The 20334-nt window shown below is 40.2% G+C and overlaps 1 protein-coding gene across 1 annotated transcript in view; it reads left to right on the top strand.

The window, feature by feature from the left end:
- Positions 1–2688: 2688 nt before the first annotated feature.
- Positions 2689–20334, top strand: part of LOC309692564 (chemokine-like protein TAFA-2) — a 68634-nt gene continuing 50988 nt past the window's right edge. Inside the window, exon 1 of the mRNA XM_082511182.1 lies at positions 2689–2728. The gene's annotated coding sequence lies outside the window, so the exon portion shown is untranslated. The remainder of the gene's footprint in view (positions 2729–20334) is intronic.

Raw genomic sequence — 20334 nt, 5'->3', positions numbered from 1 at the left:
TCACTTCCAGCATAAATGAAGACAGAAAACTAAACAGCAGTGACGTTTGTAGGGTTACTGAAGTTTGGCTAGCTGGTATATAATGATGTGCTACGTGACCGCTAGCGACACAGCTATGTTAGCATAATATAAACAAGCTAACTTTTTTCCCACTCGATAAAAGTTAACGTGAGTGTTCTCGGTCAGGAACAAATGTAATCGCATGGCAGGATGCCGTAAAAGGACCAAACTTCAGCCAGGAGAACAACTGAGATAATCCATCCACAATACGAGGTTAGTCATTCATATACTGCTGCATGGGCTGGGCTGTAGTTACATCCTAAGGTTTTAAAAACTGAGCTTAAATGAATGATTAGCAGTAATAAAAGCCGAGGGAGGTCAACAGTGATCACTGACTGTTTTTAGGAGCTTTTTGAGATCAAATAGAAGAAAATACATAACATTAAACATGTTAACAACACAAAAGCCATATTAAACGCAGACTACTTTAGACCCGGAAGTAGGATTCGTCACGTCATCACTGAACAACCGGATATGTATTTAACACAGTTCAGTGGGATACAGTGGGGTTAGGTTACCTGGTGATGCTAAAGTGAATGATTAGCTGTCTATTTGTGTTAGCCCTGCCACAGTCTGGCGACCTGTCGCTGCAGCATTGTGGATGTATGAACAGACAGTGGGATACAAACTGGACTTTGAGGATAGAAACAAAGTGTCGATTCAGTTGCATTAGTGTCGATCTGATATTGATACCAGTGTTGGTATTGATACTATCAATATTTGGATCAGTCTGCCCATCTGTGGTGTTAATTGCAGTTTTTAAGTTTTCAGCAGTTATCAGTGAAAGAGGGTAGAACCCAGCTTTGCCTGTAATGTGTTGAAGCATCTGACTGAGAACATCAGGAGTTACTGGTGTAAAACGTCATCTTTATGACACTTTTTCTTCACTTTTTGTTTTTGTCAGTGACTGACGTGATTTTGTAGTAAATATATTTTGAAGGTCACCTACACACCTGGAGCTCCACTTTCGATCAACAGTCACATTGTCGTGTACTCCGTGTACAGCCTCTTCTTTGCTGTGGTACCATGGACACTATGAAAAAATCAACTCCAGAAGTGCCATTTTTCAGAAAGTCCACCAGCGGTATGGTACTCGTGGCGTAAAGACTTCTCGTCTTATAGAAGTTTATGCGAAAATGGCTTTGAGAAAACATTTAAGGGTCACGAAGTTATTCTGGGCCCGTTTTTTGTTTTAGGATTAGTGATAAAAAAAAAATGTGCATATTAATATATTTGAGTAAAAAAATGAAATATTTCTCAAATCATTACCTAGCCTATGTCACCTATGGCCACGAGCTGTGGGTAGTGACCGAAAGAACGAGATCGCGGATACAAGCGGCAGAAATGAGCTTCCTCCGAAGGGTGGCTGGCCTCTCCCTTAGAGATAGGGTGAGAAGTTCGGCCATCCGGGAGGGGCTCAGAGTAGAGCAGCTGCTGCTCCACATCGAAAGGAGCCAGCTGAGGTGGTTCGGGCATCTGACAAGGATGCCCCCTGGGCGCCTCTTGGGTGAGGTGTTCCAGGCATGTCCCACCGGGAGGAGGCCCCGGGGCAGACCCAGGACACGCTGGAGAGATTATATCTCTCGGCTGGCCTGGGAACGCCTTGGTATTCCCCCAGATAAGCTGGAGGAGGTGGCTGGGGAGAGGGAGGTCTGGGCCTCTTTGCTTAGGCTGCTGCCCCCGCGACCCGGCCCCGGATAAAGCGGATGAAGATGGATGGATGGATCATTACCTAGCAGTTTGAAACTAAATTTTGGACAAGGTCATCATTTCCTGTGAGATTTGCAACTTTGTAATTTGTACACTTGAGTCTTGGTTTCTCCAATAAATCTGATTGACACACACACACACACACACACACACACACACACACACACACACACACACACACACACACACGAGCCCTCTGGTGTCCCATTATTTGTTGATAGATTATGTAATAACTTTCGGTGTAATAAATTGTGCCTTTACGTGGCTTGAAAACGCAATAAAGTCTGGTCAGGCAATCAATTCTCAGATAACATAACATTACAGTATTACATTATCTGCTATCATATCTCCATGTGAGACATAACATAATGTTAAATGATGATCCAATAATATTAAAAGTAATAATAAGAGCCATTACTGTTATGGCTTGTGTTATTAAACTCCTCTCCTTACATGTCACATTTTATGCAGTATTACAATTACACCTTCACTCACAAGTGTGGGACGCACATTGACTTAATTAGCATCATTAATCAGGAATCACTTTTTTACAAAAAAAAATCTGAAAAAAACTCACTTTTTATCTCCTTTACTGAAATAAATGATCATCGTGGCACAGAGCTGCCCGTGACATTCGTTTCACTTTTTACTAAACTTGAAATAAAAAGTCTGCTAATAAGACAAAACAACATTGTGCGATGTTGCAAGCGCATCTTCAAACTGGCGTGGTGTCGGGAAAACACTCGATCAATCAAAATGTGAAAAAACAAAACAAAAAAGATCTGCCCCGCTGTCCTGCAAGCCACGCCCCCTGGAGTCACATCTCTTCTATATACTATACCCCAAATTCTTTATAGAAGAATTTCATATTTTAGGCAAACATCCTCATATATCACATTTTCTCTGACAAAAGGGGAGCAGCAGAGGTGGGACCAAGTCATTGTTTTGCAAGTCTCAAGTAAGTCTCAAGTCTTTATCCTCAAGTCTCAAGTCAAGTCTCAAGTAATGTCAGGCAAGTCAGAGTCGAGTCTCAAGTCACTGGTGTAAAAGTCCGAGTCAAGTCACAAGTCTGAAATTTTGAATTTCAAGTCCTTTCGAGTCTTTAAAAAAAAAACGAAAAAAAGCATGTTGCAGTTATATGCTAAATGTAAATATTAGACCATGTAATTTTTAAATCTGTGTTTTTCTCAACACATGACAAAATAGTGAACTTAGAAAATATACACAAATTGTGAAATTGCACCTCTTTAAAATGCAGCTCAATTAAACCTAGCTCCAAGAATAATTTTCACCGACAGTTCTGAGATAAGCTGCATGTTATTCTTGGATGCGGTTGTAGGACCAGCTTTAAAATCGCATGACAAAAATATCATACACATTAAAAAAAACTGTATCACCAACGTAGCCTGGACAACATTTGCTAGTTAGATGAAGTCAGCTATCTCATCGTAGCATATTTATATGCATATTTATAATCATACGGTTCTTGGAGTGAGTGCATACACTCATGAAGTTTAGTAACTTCCGGTCACTGCAACAAGCCCAGGTACAGTTTACCGACGGATGGGTGCAGGACCTTGAAATGCACCGTGTAGAACGAAAGACCATCGTACGTATCATAAGTTTACCAGTCTCACAAATCGTCGTCATAAATACACATTCGTTAACCGTTTATTAATAGGACCTTTGAGCTCAACGGTAATTAATTAGCAGTGGAAATAATTTCTGGTAGCATCACAGAAATGTAGCAGTGACAATAATATTGTATGCTGTAATCGTACTGGGCAATTAGTGATACAAAAAACCTGTTTTATCCTGTGAATAAAAGTATATGTTTTTGTCAATGTACCATAATAACAGAAGCGAAACGCAATATTGTGTCAGGACAATTCACTATTTATGCACAATAAACAAAGGAGCATAGCGCGACAATTTCTGTTCAGCGCCAGACTTGCTTGTAACCTATATCACCAGTTATGTTATGAAAATGACGTATTAACTACAACAGCAGACTGACCTTTGTGGAAATGCTTGGAGCAGACTAACCTGTGAGCTGGAGGGTTCTGGGACGTTATAATTGGTCTTTGAATGGCTGCAATCCAGTCGCATCTTTGTTACTTCGGAAACATGGCTCGAACAATTTCTCTTCAACGACGTAATCCGATAACAACCGATCTCTTTACCCGTCGGCTTCCCGTGGCTGTCATGCGACCGGCTATTGCAGTTAATAATACAACAGCTTCTTGACATTTTTGTGTTTCTTTTTATCGCTGTGTGACTGATTTCAATTGAAAGCCTGCGTGCGCTAGTACCGCTTGCCACGAGTTCCCAGAATCCTTTGCGGTTCTACCCGTGAATGACGTCACATTTTCAATCTCTATATAATATGCATGTTAAATTTTATATTTGGGGTAAAATATCAAGTCTTTTCAAGTAAACCGGTTCAAGTCCAATTCAAGTCCCAAGTCATTGGTGTAAAAGTCCAAGTCAAGTCACAAGTCTTACAACATTATTTCAAGTCAAGTCTAAAGTCATAAAATTAATGACTCGAGTCTGACTCGAGTCCAAGTCATGTGACTCGAGTCCACAACTCTGGGGAGCAGGGCGCCACCCTGTTCTTAATCACTTAAATCCACATTCAATCTGGCTCAGCCATCTTAGCTTGGGCCACGGATCCATTAGTCCCTTCTCATTTCAGGGGGGGAGAGCTGCCAAGCCATTAGTTCTGCTATGCTCTGCTAGACTTCCATATCCTTCAATTTCAGCGTTTTCTGCAGGAAAATGGGAAAAGTTGCGGATTAATTCCAACTAATCCTCTATTTTTCTATTGCTTTTAATTACTTCTTCTGGCCTCTGACACTATGAATGGTCATCAGCATTAAGTTGACTTAGCGAGGGTCCCATCTTATTGTTTAAGAAAACAGCCCTGCGTCTGTGTTTAAGGGTAGATGTTGTGGATTTAGCTTGGCATCAACACACACCAAACACACACACAGGCTCGTTCTTTGATTTCTTTCTATTGAGCTGGATGTTTTGTCTCACAACTGAGCCATGTAACACCACTAGAGTCACCTCTTGTTCCCTTTTGATGGATTTGCACTCCTGCAGAAAACCTATTTTCTCATTCCACGGACCTTCAGTTCAGTTTAACCCCCAACACTCGTTATATTTAGACTAAACACTGAACACCTGAATGATCTCGGCTGGTTGGAAGTTTCCCTGCATAGCTCCGGTTTCTTACCTTTGGCTCTATTTCTCTCTATCTGCATTATGAAGATGGAGCACGACTGTGGAAATATGGCCTTTGAGAACTGCTGTGACTCCCCCCCCCACTGACCCAACTCCACAAACGCACACACACACACCTCTTCTTCCACCCCCTGCCCAAGCAGTCACACAACATACAAGTCAATATGACCGCTGAGGCACAGCAGCCCTTTCATACTGCTAACGTTCAAAGCAGGCCCAAACGACCCGATGAAAGCAATCTAATACCACAAATTAGCCTGTCACTTAGCCTGGATTATAAGCCTCATGAGTCCACAGCTAAAATAACTTGAGCCTCGTTGTTCTGTGATGCAAAACAGCGGAGTGGAACAAAAAAAGAAAAGAAAACGAAAAAAAAACTGATGCAATTTAAAGTAAAACCTTTTGGGCTCTACACAAAGCTTTGTGTACTTAAATTGATTTCTTCTTTACCCCTCCCTTTTACTCTTGGCCCGGCCATTCTGTCCCAGCAGCCCCCGCTGGCGTTCTGAGAAAGGAGAGGCCCTAATCAGAGATGGCGCGGGGCCGCCTCCGGCGCTGTGCTTGCACTCTGGCACACGAGAGGCTGACACGAAAGAGCAGGAGATAAGATGGTGCAAGGAGCTGTTGATTAATGACTCGTGTCAGTGGAGCTTGTCATTCGAGGCGCGCTGTGACCGTCGTCGGTGTTGTACTGCAAAGAGCCTCGGAATGTAAATACAACCTGTGCAAGAGGGCTGGGCATCAGTTATGATAAGCTGGCTTTCTTCCTGCTTTGCTCCTTTCTCCTCACACACACACACACACACACACACACACACACACACACACACACACACGCAGAATTATAGTTAGCTATTCATACACCTTTCTCTCACTCCGAGATTAAACATGACTACTGCTAAATCTCAAAATACACTTACTCTCTTGAAAGTGTTCAGTCTGCTTCACCTCTGACCATTCATCAGCTCTAACCATGCTATGCAACAGTGTATTGACAGTGAAGTGCAGTTTTACATTAATGCAATGATAGGTTAGAGGAGCTCAGGTTAACTTCTATAGACATTATGGTTATTGATAATCCGTTGGCTGTTAAGTGCACACAGGACTGTGAGTTATGTTGTACATCTTGAAGTGGGAGACCAGTATATGTACTGTACACCTGACCAGAGCATGACCAGTGTTGCCAACTCCTCAGTAAGGAAAATCGCTATTGGCTGTCCTAAAAGTCGCTAGAAGTCGCTAAATGACATCATCGCCTAATTTGCATAATTGGTCATGCTAATATAATTGTAACCTACGTTGTTGGAGAGAGAAATAACATCGTGGAAGAGACATAAAGTGAGTAAAAAACGTCCTAAATGCATTTAGAGTTTATTTAGAACTACAAATTAAATTTCTTTTAGCAAGTATTGTTTTTTTTTAATCTCACAATTCCAACCCTGCTCCTTTACCCGGGCCTGGACCGGCAAAAGTGACCTGAAATAGGCACTCTGGTGGAGTTAATTTGTGTGTGTGTGTTTATAAGTAGTTTTAAACCCTGTGATCCACAAACAGAATAAGAGTAAAAGAAGAACTGACTGCGTTACAGCACCCGCTGCTTGTTGAGAGTAAAAGCGATACGCGCTTTCACGACCTTTTTTTTTTTAGAAAAGGGTCTGAAAACTCGCTAAATATAGCGACAAAGTCGCTAAGTTGGCAACACTGTTTCCTTCTAATGCACAAAAACCTGCTCGACATGTTTAATAAAAAAAAAAAAGTACCTTCAGTGGGATTTTCACGGTCTCTGTTTCTCTTTCACGTGAGATCATATTGATAAATGCTAATTGCATTTCTTAACTTTGATAGTCTCAACTTTTAGTTATTGTTAAACTGTGTATTAACAACCCCCCCCCCAGAACAAACAGAAAACGTGTGGGTAGGCTCTAACCCTGTGACATTGAACTGGATGAGAGATCAAGAACATAGAAGAGGATAGATCTATTGAATGGACTGATCGATGGAGGGATGACTATTTAAGTCTGAGAGAGCAGAAAATAAATAACAGTATGAATGGACTGGTTATAAACAAGCAGAAAGAATATCCAAGGAAACAAAGCTCTGCTGCCAGTGAACACAGCAAATACCAAGAGCTAAAATGACAACAACATCGACTGACTTCTTTCAGTTTGTACGCTTACATTTCAGTGAACTCTCTGACATTATTTATCACTCACACTTGAAAAGATATTTGCTGTTGAACCTTCACTTTCTCTAATGCATCACTCGTGCTTAAAGAGTTGCATTTTATTCAGTACGCTCATTCTGGAACTAGTTTGTTCTTCCTCTTTCTATTTCAGCTGTATCAGTAACTGTATTCTGACTGCCATGCCCCCCCCCCAGCTTTTAAAAATTTCAGGTTTGACAGTTATTTTTTTCTTCAGAGAATGTGTTTGCGTGGTTGTCATTCCATCAGTAAAATGACAAGAACTTGACAGCAACTATTTTCATGATCGATGAGTTTCCTTCCAGTCCACGCTCTATCGATACAATGATTTGGTGATTTTCTTTTTGCTACAGAAATACAGCAAAAAACAACAGTTTTCATTCTTTTAAACGATGAAAAGCTGTTTGTTGGACAAAACACAATATGTGAAGATGTCACTTTGGCTACTGGAAGTTTATTCTAGTATATTAGAAGTTATTATCGTTACTGTCATCCTTCCACACTTATAATAGAAAATATACACTTTTACCTCAATAAAGGTGTATAAATATCTATTTATAACTATTCATGCGGCGTTCAATGATCTTATATTCACAATAAAACACAAGCATTGCCTACACAGAGTCTTGTGAAGAGTAACTTAAAGGTGTATACATGTGTATGTGTGTGTTGCAGCTGCCCCGGCCCCTCACACCAAAGGGAAGGGATCCATCTTCTGGACTGGCAATACTATCATGATGAATGTATTAATCACACTGAAAATGAGAAATTATTAACTTATAGAATCACAACTCCTAAAACAGGACCAAAGACATACCCACTCACGGTGACTTGCACTGAAATATAAATGCTGTGTTGTAGCAGGTCCAGTCTAATAAGCGTGGCGATCAGGATACCCGCCTCGACACAAAATCTCAGGCCCGTGTGATATCCTACTTTGTGCTTTTGAGAGAAGTTGTGTGATGTTGTTGCAATCAGCTTGTGCCAGCAAGAGATTTCTAACTAGTACCTAATCAGAACTTTACCTGCCTTGTTACTGCAGTTCATGCTGGTATTATTCTGGGTCTGCAGATGTATAAAATTGGCCCGTGTGTTTCCTCTGCGGTGGAGTTCTCCCTGCAAAACTGTTGAGCGGAGGTGCAAAGTGCTGCTATAGAGACATACCGTTGTTCTTCACAGCTTATGTTTTAGATCAGTGAAACATTGGCACCCTTTCTGCTGCTGCTGAAAATATCTGGATGACATGTCTGGTGGCATTTTCCCAATTGGTATGGAAAGCTATCATATAGAGATGGAACTGTTAACGGGCTGGTACACACTCCAAGACTTCTGCACACATGTTGACAAGGACAGTATTGGGAGAGATGAACTCCATTTGTTCGTCTTTTGATGAGGTCTCCCTCCGGTCATTTCCCCCCTTTATTTAAGTGAAGGTGGAACCTGTGCCACTTTGTCATGAAGCAAATTCAGTCTATATTTCTTCCGCTCTTTGACATAAGGCCAGGGTAGCCGGGATCAAATACGGTCTTGAGTGATAATAATTGGCTAACAGATATACTGGAGCTTGGGAGCTAATTAAAGAGTATCAAAATCGCCTGTCAACTTCTTCGCTGTTGTCGGTGCGGCACTGAGAAGTTTTATTAGACACCTAAAAATAGATTTCCCCTGTGCTCCGACACCTCACTCCTCACCTTTTCTTCTCATCAAAGCGTGCGAGAGCCAGCTCTATTCATGTTTCCCCCACGCTTATTGGCTGCAACTAATCCGAGGTGGGAATTTTTGGGTTTCCGATCACACACGCTGAAGGAAGTACACCGAGGCAGAGCGCACTGAGCCTGTCACCAAAGAAGCATTTATAGTTACAAGTGAGACGGAGTCGGGAAGGGGGGGCGTTTAAAAAAGCCTCTGGTTTTTTTTCTTCTCTTAAACATAGCTACAAAACTTCACATATCGGCCCATCGTCTGCTGTAATCTTCACAGTTATGCTGTTCTCGTCTGAATTCAGACAAACTCTGCTTGATCATATCTGCTCACTTTATTAGCCTATTTAGCTTCACAAAGAACGAGGCGGCTGCAGCCTTGACAGCTGTGTGCGTGAATATCACAGTATTTTGACTGGCACTCTGCTCTCTGCGCCTCTGTTGCTAAGTGTTTATATAATTTCCATTTCTCTCCATGTTGAATCTCAGCATAAATCCTGCTGCAAAAGCAAGGATTTAAAGCCAATTATAGCAATTTTTGACTCTTAACTGGAAACCTTATTATTATTATTCCAAACTTGGCAAAAGCTCCTGTAGGTGCTTTAACGTGTCACGGATGAAGGTTAAGGAGCAACAGAGGGAGAAACTATCCGCACAGGTGCATGGCTCACTGGCTGTTCGGTTAATAATGATGATAAATGGCGGTCTACCTCAAAGTATAATGTATTCCTATTCTCCTGTGCGAGAAGTCGGCCCCGCTGTGAATTCGAAATGAATAGCGGTTATGCCGTTGAAGTGGCGATCGGTCCCTCCACGGTGCAGTCATGATTTAGCTGTAATGTGATTGTGTTCGGGTGCTTATGCATATGGAAAGACAACGTAAAGCTGCTGCGAAACAAAAAACAATCCCAGCAGGTTTTTATCTATTTTTGAAAAAGAGCTTATTGATTAAAAAGAAAGACACAAAAATAAGACATAATTGGACAACCCAAAGATATTTTATTATGGGATAAATAACGTTAACAGCACTGTTACACAAGTGCATTAAAATCTCTTTCATTTTCATGTTTTAATCATCATTCTGTGTACGCACAATAGCAACATAGACACATTATAAGCCAACTGTAGGCAAATTCTGCTCATTAAACAAGCAAATTATGACAGTTTTCCAAATGTCTGCATCAGTGAGAAGTTGGCTGAAAGAATTGGGAATGTGTAAACAACTACATCAATTCATAAAATGTGATGGATCTAAATAGTCTAATTTTAGTACTGAGATTTTTCGTGCCATCCACCTTTTTGCTGTCAGCCGTTTAATAACGCATACCTTAAAAATAACTAAAAAGACAACTCTGTTTCTGTTATCAACCTGGGGCAAAAGAAAATGGCATTTAATATTCTGATACATGTTAAATCAAAGCCTGTGGTTCTGCTCTGGCTTATCGTATAACTGGCAGCAGAGCCGAGGGACAGCGTAAAGGTTCAAACCCATGTTGCCATTATCCCCGCTTTTTATTCCTATAGGAACAATATTGCTTGGCAAGAATGCTGTGTAGTAGTAATCATTCTTTGTGTTGTTAGCAAGACAGCAGAAAAACAATACAGCCAATTGAATTTAATCAAATCAAACATCCTGACACATTAGAAACTGCAATAGCATGAAATTATGGCCCACAAAACTGAAATTAAATCAGACCGAGAGCTTCCTTTTTTCACCCATCATTTATTTATTATCCTCCATGTTGTTCTGCAGTCATTGAGCTGACACGCTCATCCACACTGACAGAGGGATTTGGCATCTTGCAAAAGGACACCCAGCTGTCACAAGGATCAAACCCGTGTCCTTCCAGTTACAGGGAGCAATCTGTAGCTGCAAGGACACAATGGCACCACAATGTGATATTAATAAACTCTTTTAAAGAGCTGACAAAAGTGTTGCTTCGTTATTTGACCTTCTGTGGACCTGGATGTCCTTTTGGCAGCTTGACTTCATTTCCCACATGTCCCTCCTCGACCTATAAAATCCTCCACTTTAGCAAATTCCACGCTCACCTTTTTTTAAGTTTACCTTTCATATTTAACATGGAAAACATCTACACATCATGTGGCATTTTTATTTCATTTAATAGTAAATCAGAATAAAATTACCACTACTGCCCTCTAAATTTCTTCAGTTTCAAAGATGGTTTAGTTTAACCTTCTGAAAACCTCAGAAATGGTTGACTAAACTTTTCACTTGTACAAAAGTGTAAAAGTAATATTTTTAAGGCTTATATTGGTCTTTACTTTAGGAAATAAACAATTAGCTAGCTTAGCTTATCACAGTGACCAGACAGTGGGGGAAGCAGCTCGCCTACATTCATTCATGGTTTTACTAGAACCTCGTAAACTGACAAAATTACGGTGGCCCTGAGAGGCCAAACGGACTGCAACTTAAGAAAACACAAACAATAAGAAAAAAGCTGCAAAAGCACACAAAACACAACAGAAACAGGAAAAAACGAAAACAGAAATACAAAATGCACAATTTAGTCCCTTTTTTCATTAATATAAATGTAGAGACAAATATGGTCATTACAACCCTTTGAAGCTGCTAGCAGACAATAGCTAGCGATTTCTCCTGTCTAACAGATATGCTAACCCAGCTAGCTGTTGCAACATGTAAGGCAAAAAAAAAGTGAGAGAGAGGAAATAAGCACAATATGTCCTTTACCAGGGGAGCATCCTTAAACAATTGAAATGCTAAAATGGTTTTTAGATTTTTAAGGCAGCAAAGGGAAAAAACCAACAACAACAAGAACAAAGCTCGATTGGTGAATTGAGCTGATTAAGAAATCTTGGTGACAAAGACTCATCTGAACGGCAAAGATATATTTATCTCCATCACATGTGGATATTTCGCAGAGCTGTCATTCCTTGGATTCTGATATGGATTAGCTCGTGGATTTGATAAAAACAGCCATCCAGAAATAATCAGAAGAGCACACGAAGGCCCGAGGAGTAAACTGAACCACTTACAGTCTCTCATGACAGAACTCGGATTGTGAATCACACAGCGCAGTGGCTTTTCTCCGCTGGAGGCTGGTGGATAACGATTTGATTAGCAAGTCATCAGGACAATGTGCTAAAGCAAGGCTCCATTTATAGTCCTAAGTTCATATATCAACTTCCAACACGGCTTGTGACAGCTGTCTTGTCTTGTTTATGAAGTGAACTGAGCAGGATTTGAGACAGATGCTTCACAGAGTGCGTGACAAAGAATGGGCAAACTCCCTTGTTTGGCTTGACAGAGCTACCCTCCTCAACTGTCAGAAGGGAACATCTGTGTTTTGGCGAATGAGCGATGTTTGTTCTGCGACGGAGCAATCGGCTCCCTGCAGCCATCCGAGGTGACAGTCTCTGTCACGGTCCAAGTAAAGAGCGAGATAGAGATGGAGGGGAACGGAATGGGATGAGTAAGGGGGGGGGGGGGTAATCCCTGTATCGAATCCAGCTGCAGAAACAGCGAGGGGAAGTCCAGCTTTTTATGGTTTAGTAACATTCCCTCTGCCCGCCCTGCAATCTCTCTGATACTGTGGATTACACACTTGCCTCGTGCAGCTTACAACTGAGCAAAACTAAAAATTGAATTTTTCACTTTTAAAATGATTATTGCCATGAAAGTAATGCTAACATTTTTTGAATATTAAAGCTGCTTAAAAGCAAGATATTTATGTAAAAATACACCATGCTCGTGTTCCTTAAAGTGTTGGAAAAAAGTCCAGAAAATGAAACATTCGTGTCTGCCTTCGCTCATGAATGTGTTGCTTCATTAGATGTTTGACCTTCACGCTGCTGACGTTGATAGTGGAAGATTTTACATTTCTCATGGAGGAAAAGAATATTTGAAAACACATTATCGCCCGCTTTTAATGTGCAGGTGCTGTTACAGTATTAAGGTTTTGGGCGTAGAAGTCAAACTAAACCAAAAGCACAATCTTATATGATGTTTTTACACCATTGGAGAATATTTCTGTTTAACCACAACACAGATTTGATAATAATGTGATTTATTGTAGTGGTCAGGTTTGGTGCACAGGTAGAAAGGCATTTTTCATATTTATTTCATTTAGAATTTGTATCTACAGTTTCAAGTTTCCAAAGTGAGTTTGCAAATTTCAGTTTGGTTTTAATTGAAAGTATTTGAAGTTTCATTAGTGTCATTGCTACTTATGCAGTTGCAATTTTTAAGAAGAGCAACATTAAAGATTTTCAGTAGGTATCAAAGGGTTCAAGCAGCGCTTCACATCACATAAACATCTTTGGCTACGTTCACTCTGCAGGTCTTGATGCTCAATTCCGATTTTTTGATCAAATCCGATTTTTTTTGTCTGCTTGTTCACACTACAAATAAAATGCGACAGCAAACGTGCTCTAGTGTGAACGCTCAAAGCGGCCGCATGCAGAAAAGAAGACGTCACACACAATGCGCTCTGTTTAGACCCAGAGCAAACAGTAGTGTTTGACTGATGGCCCTTAATATAAAGACTTGTTTCGGACTTTACGTTTCCCAATTTTGCTTTAAGTTATAAAGTTATTTTGTTCTTTACATATGGCCTAGTAATTATCCTTATTGCTGTTTTAGAGGAGCGGTGCTTCAAAGGATAGCTGCAGATTTCTGTCAGAATCTGCAGATTATACAGTACAAATAAAACGTTCACGTTGTCTTCCCAACAGTTTCACTGACATCTACACTGGATGGCCAGGAAGCGTTCACGATGTTTTCTCCGGCGCTGATACTTGGCGTCTGTCTTGTGTCAGTGACATAAAACATGGATTTAGTGCGACGTGACCATTCAAACAGCAGTCGCTTTCTAAAACATCAGATATGTATCGGATTCAGTACCACATACGAAAGTGACCTGGGTCGGATTTGAAAATATCGGATTTGTGCCGTTCACACTGTCATACTATGATCGGATATGGGTCGCATAGGGTCAAAAAAGTCAGATTTGATGTGCTTTCGCCTGCAGTGTGAACGTAGCCTAAGTCTCAGTTAATAGATCCACCAATGCCTCCTGATGCTTGATGGATTGACAAATTTCAGTACAGTGAAAGAGACTTATTTTTGTTTGGTAGGTTTCACTTAGTTTCCATCTTTTTTAAAAGTCTATACTGTGGCATTTCTTCCCGGTGGGATGGCGGGTGGATCGCGGCGGAGGAACAGTGGTACGGTCTCTAACACAGGTGGAATGTGAAAATCCTCATATCCCGGTGCCGGTCGGGACTGCTCTTCAACAGTGGCTCGGATATTTAGTGGCGATTGGAAGTCATAAAGTAGAAGAGTAGAGCCATTTTTGAAGAAAACAAATAAACAAAGCTAGCAAAAACAAAACCGGTAACAGCTAATTTGATTTAGTTTTTTTAGTTTACACTTTGTTAATTATAAAAACCTTGGGTATTATACATCAAACTGTTGCTGTTCACAGTGTCTTGTTTAAACAACTCTGTGCTTCAGGGAAACTATCTCATAGAATATTCAACATATTATTATTATTATTATTATTCAACTCTGGGACTACTTAAGGCAGGCTTGGCCAACTCCAGGCCTCGAGGACCGGTGACCTGCAGGTTTTAGATCTCACCCTGGGTCAACACATCTGAATCAAATGATAAGTTCATTACCAGGCCTCTGGAGAACTTCAAGACATGTTGAGGAGGTCATTTAGCCATTTAAATCTGCTGTGTTGGATCAAGGACACATCTAAAACCTGCAGGACACCGGCCCTCGAGGCCTGGGTTTGGACACCACTGACATAAGGCTCGTCTTATTTTATAACTAACTTTATAACTTATTTTATCTAACTCTTCCAGCTCAAGCACATTCCCCCTTTTGAAGAAAAAATCCATCACTGCTGTATGTTCCAAGAAAATTGATCTCCCTCTTTAATCTGAACAAGCCTACTTTTCTATTTGTTTATGTTCTGTTCACAGATGTTTCAGATATGTTCAGTTATTTACATTATTGACATTAACGTATTCAATTAAAGTATTACAAAAGTCATTATAGTGGATGGATACAGTTTTAAAACAATTGTACATACCGTTTATGTAAGTAGGAATTTTGTGTTTAAAACTCTTAGACATGCTTTCGTACACGTACATAGTTACAGAGTCTAAGGAGCTTGGAAAGAAAAGCGTCTGGACTCCTTTAAGCTGCTTGAAGACATCTCACCTCTCATCCGAGACGCTTCTAGGGTCAAATGATGGAGAGTCCCAGATTTAAACCCTGTGGGAGTGTCTCCTCGAGAGGGACATGGACCCCCTATTGATCCTCTACCTAATCACACGAGCCAAGGTGTGAAAACAGGTGTAGGTCACAATCTGCCAGGGTTTCAGGTGAGCTCATTGTGAAACCTGGCCCCACCCTATCATGTGATTTCCTGAGGTCAGAAGGCCCAGGATGTGAGTGGGCGTTAAGGAGTCTGGGATCTGAAAACTGGATTATAGATGGCAGACAGGCAGTGTTGGGCAAGTTACTTTGAAAAAGTAATTAATTATAGTTACTAGTTACTTCTTCAAAAAAGTAACTGAGTTAGTAACTGAGTTACAATATTCTAAAAGTAATTAATTACTTGAAAAGTAACTATTGCGTTACTTGAAAAAAAAACAAAAAACGTTTAACCCTCTGGGGTCCAGGGTATAATTGGCCATTTTTAACTACTTTTGATTTTCCCTCCACATTTTACTTTTAAAAACTGTTTACTTTGCCTTGTTTGGTGTCATTCTTTTCAACACAACCTCGCGTGTCTGAATTTACAGTCATGTTTTCATTTTGATATACTGTATTAACACAATTGATCAAAAATCAGACAGAAAACATAAAATCCGAGTAGAAAAAGTTATATTTTTACTGTAACAACCACAAACATGTTTAATGAATCATATTTCATAACTTTAAATGCAAATATAAATTGTCAATTTTAAAATAATATGCACAAGTTTTGCAAACAACAAAGTTATTTGCATCCATTTACCTTTTACTCTTTTTTTTTTTAAATAACCATTTCAAACTATTTACAGAACAATCAGCAGTTCTGCATTAAATAAGATGCCACACAAATTATTTGTGCAACTCCAAAAAAATAATTTCTGTCCACTATAAAGGAGAACATCACAGCCTGATTCCTGCAGGTCTGACAGCAGCAGGTGTATCACTGATCCTGTTTCTACCTGCAGACAGCAGTCGCCTCATTGTTCTGACACACAACACAAAACCATCCACAACACTACACACTAACTACACAAGAAAACACATTAACTACACACTGCAAACACGCTAAACGTCACAAATCTCTCACATCTCAAAACTCGCTCTCTCTCTTTTTCTTTCTCTCTCTCTCTCTCGCCGTCACTCCTAAAACTTTCCCAGTTTTTAAATTTTTTGCTCATAACCAGAGAGGTCTCGCTGCGCTGTCCTTAGACAGTAAACGTGACGAAGCTATTGAGGAAAAAACGCCGCGTATATCTTGTTTATCATGACTCTGGTTTTAAGTGGCCTATCAACACAATTTAAAAACTGGTACATATCACCTTGTTGCTTTGTCTTGAAGTGGTCATGTGATTGGCTTACCACGACCACTTTATTCTTCCTCAGTCAAACAGCAGCACTCATGCGATTGTTTTGCCCCCTGAGCTCCAGGTGTTGTGCTAGACAGTGATCGTGATTACCGTCCGCGGGAGCGCGCACAGCTACTTAAAGCTGTAGCGTCCAGATTACTTGCGTAGTCAGCTACTTCCGTGCAACTTCTATAAGATGCGGGAAGCTGAACACAGCTTCAACCGTCTGTTTGTTGAAAAATAGTAACGGACCGCATTTTCTTGTTAGTAACTGTAACGGCGTTGTAACAATAGGAATAGTAATTAGTTAGATTACTCGTTACTGAAAAAAGTAACGCCGTTACTTGTAACGCCGTTATTCCCATCACTGCAGACAGGACATGGTCGCTCACAGTGGACATAGATGCTTCTTTCACTCCTCTTTCAAACCATCTGCCTTCTCTGTCCAAGATGTGGACACTGGTGTCCTCGAAAGAGTGACCTTTGTCCTCTAGATGCAGATGGACTGCTGAGTCTTGTCCCGTGGAGGTGGCTCTTCTATGTTGAGCCATGCGTTTATGCACTTTCCAACCTCCTTAGACTATGATGACCTGGATGACTGAAAACCTTCACAGACATAGTTATACAGAGTCTGATGAGACTTTTTTTTTATAGATGATACCTAAACATCACTAACTTTGTGTTATTTGGTTAGGTTATTTGTCAAAAAGTTAAACAGTCTTTCATCTTTTGTGTGTCCTTGCTTTTACCTTTTTGTGGAGCTTTAAAAACTGCTCTCACGTGGTTAACATGCCGTAGAATTGTTTAGCACTTCAAGTACAATCTCCCGAAGACTGCAGAGAACAGGTGAAGAATTAATTCAACGCTTTTTCCCCTACTTCCTTTGCAAATAACATTTGCTATTAATAGGCCAAGGTCAATCGAGTCCTTCACTTGCTAATGGAAAATATTGTAGCTTTGCACAAACCCATCAAGGTAGAAAAATAAATGACACAAATGGGACAACAATGGGAAAATAGGTCAGAATCTACCAGCAGTCCTCGTTTCACTAAAGTGCTGTTCCGCCAAATCAAATATGCTTCATAGTGAGTTTTGTTTTCCTATTTTAACACTATTCTTAACCGTGACTACATGAGATTATAGCAGCTTTCCGTCCCACAGTGAAGTTAGAAATACTAGGGATGTTGAATATATTGAAACTGTTCTTGTTGAAGAAGCATTTAAGCTCTCCCCTGTCTGTGCATACAAACACCGGATTTGTAGACATCAGAAATGTGCCACCAGCCAAGTGTATCCCAGTTATGGAAAAATCAGTGTGAAAATGCCAGTTGGTTAATTATGTTAGGAAGAGTAAATCTGCTTATTACGTGTTTTGTGGTGTATCTGTGAACAAGGCAGACCATGCAAGACAATTAGAGAATGTAAATCATACTTTTAAAGTAACCATCATAGTTCCTCACTGAAATACTTTTTGAGAGCTGAAGCTAGAAAAGCTATCTTTGGTGCATTGGTTGCTTCCATTTGTTTTGGTATTTGTCTGCACAGTAAAGGATTTTGAGCAACCTGTGTAGATTTGCTGTTCAAGTGTCCAAGAAAGTGTAAATAACGTCATCTCAGTCATTACAACATCATTCAGTAATTTTGCAGTCTGCAGTCTGAACCTTCATATTGGAATTTTGGTTGCTGCCAACACTGGTTAGCACTGGTTACAAACATAAATTGTATGGGTGCAATGGATAGGAGCACAAAATGGCTAATTAGTGCTAAGCAAGACTAATAAGATAATAATAAAAATAATAATGGATTGCATTTATATAGCGCTTTTCGAGACCCTCAAAGCGCTTTACAATTCCACTATTCATTCACTCTCACATTCACACACTGGTGGAGGCAGCTACAGTTGTAGCCACAGCTGCCCTGGGGCAGACTGACAGAAGCGAGGCTGCCATATCGCGCCATCGGCCCCTCTGGCCATCACCAGTAGGTGAAGTGTCTTGCCCAAGGACACAACGACCGAGACTGTCCGAGCCTGGGCTCGAACTGGCAACCTTCCGGTTACAAGACGAACTGCCAACTCTTGAGCCACGATCGCCCCAAAGACCACAATAACACGTATGACCAGATACATTAATCATAAGTGATCCACAGACTGGTCTGTATCACACACAGCAGCTATAATATTAGTTAAAGATTAAATGCACCAACACAACAAACAGGGAGGTTGTGATATTGGAGGCGCACAGCTAAAGAACCAACAACAGCAACAGTAACACACGGATTTGGCATTTAGTGTTTATATGAGTGTTTGGAGCGTTTATATGAATTTGTAGGTGAATGAGACATGCTGTATAACATCTGAAGGTTCTCAGTCATTATAGTGGATGGATACAGTTTTAAAACAATTGTACATACCGTTTATGTAAGTAGGAATTTTGTGTTTAAAACTCTTAGACATGCTTTCGTACACGTACATAGTTACAGAGTCTAAGGAGCTTGGAAAGAAAAGCGTCTGGACTCCTTTAAGCTGCTTGAAGACATCTCACCTCTCATCCGAGAAGCTTCTAGGGTCAAATGATGGAGAGTCCCAGATTTAAACCCTGTGGGAGTGTCTCCTCGAGAGGGACATGGACCCCCTATTGATCCTCTACCTAATCACACGAGCCAAGGTGTGAAAACAGGTGTAGGTCACAATCTGCCAGGGTTTCAGGTGAGCTCATTGTGAAACCTGGCCCCACCCTATCATGTGATTTCCTGAGGTCAGAAGGCCCAGGATGTGAGTGGGCGTTAAGGAGTCTGGGATCTGAAAACTGGATTATAGATGGCAGACAGGCAGTGTTGGGCAAGTTACTTTGAAAAAGTAATTAATTATAGTTACTAGTTACTTCTTCAAAAAAGTAACTGAGTTAGTAACTGAGTTACAATATTCTAAAAGTAATTAATTACTTGAAAAGTAACTATTGCGTTACTTTAAAAAAAAAAAAAAAAAACGTTTAACCCTCTGGGGTCCAGGGTATAATTGGCCATTTTTAACTACTTTTGATTTTCCCTCCACATTTTACTTTTAAAAACTGTTTACTTTGCCTTGTTTGGTGTCATTCTTTTCAACACAACCTCGCGTGTCTGAATTTACAGTCATGTTTTCATTTTGATATACTGTATTAACACAATTGATCAAAAATCAGACAGAAAACATAAAATCCGAGTAGAAAAAGTTATATTTTTACTGTAACAACCACAAACATGTTTAATGAATCATATTTCATAACTTTAAATGCAAATATAAATTGTCAATTTTAAAATAATATGCACAAGTTTTGCAAACAACAAAGTTATTTGCATCCATTTACCTTTTACTCTTTTTTTTTTAAATAACCATTTCAAACTATTTACAGAACAATCAGCTGTTCTGCATTAAATAAGATGCCACACAAATTATTTGTGCAACTCCAAAAAAATAATTTCTGTCCACTATAAAGGAGAACATCACAGCCTGATTCCTGCAGGTCTGACAGCAGCAGGTGTATCACTGATCCTGTTTCTACCTGGAGACAGCAGTCGCCTCATTGTTCTGACACACAACACAAAACCATCCACAACACTACACACTAACTACACAAGAAAACACATTAACTACACACTGCAAACACGCTAAACGTCACAAATCTCTCACATCTCAAAACTCGCTCTCTCTCTTTTTCTTTCTCTCTCTCTCTCTCTCTCTCGCCATCACTCCTAAAACTTTCCCAGTTTTTAAATTCTTTGCTCATAAGCAGAGAGGTCTCGCTGCGCTGTCCTTAGACAGTAAACGTGACG

This window comes from Aulonocara stuartgranti, assembly GCF_965226115.1.
Source record: "Aulonocara stuartgranti genome assembly, chromosome: 17".
Classification (NCBI taxonomy): Eukaryota; Metazoa; Chordata; class Actinopteri; order Cichliformes; family Cichlidae; genus Aulonocara; species Aulonocara stuartgranti.
This window is presented reverse-complemented; position numbering and strand designations above follow the sequence as displayed.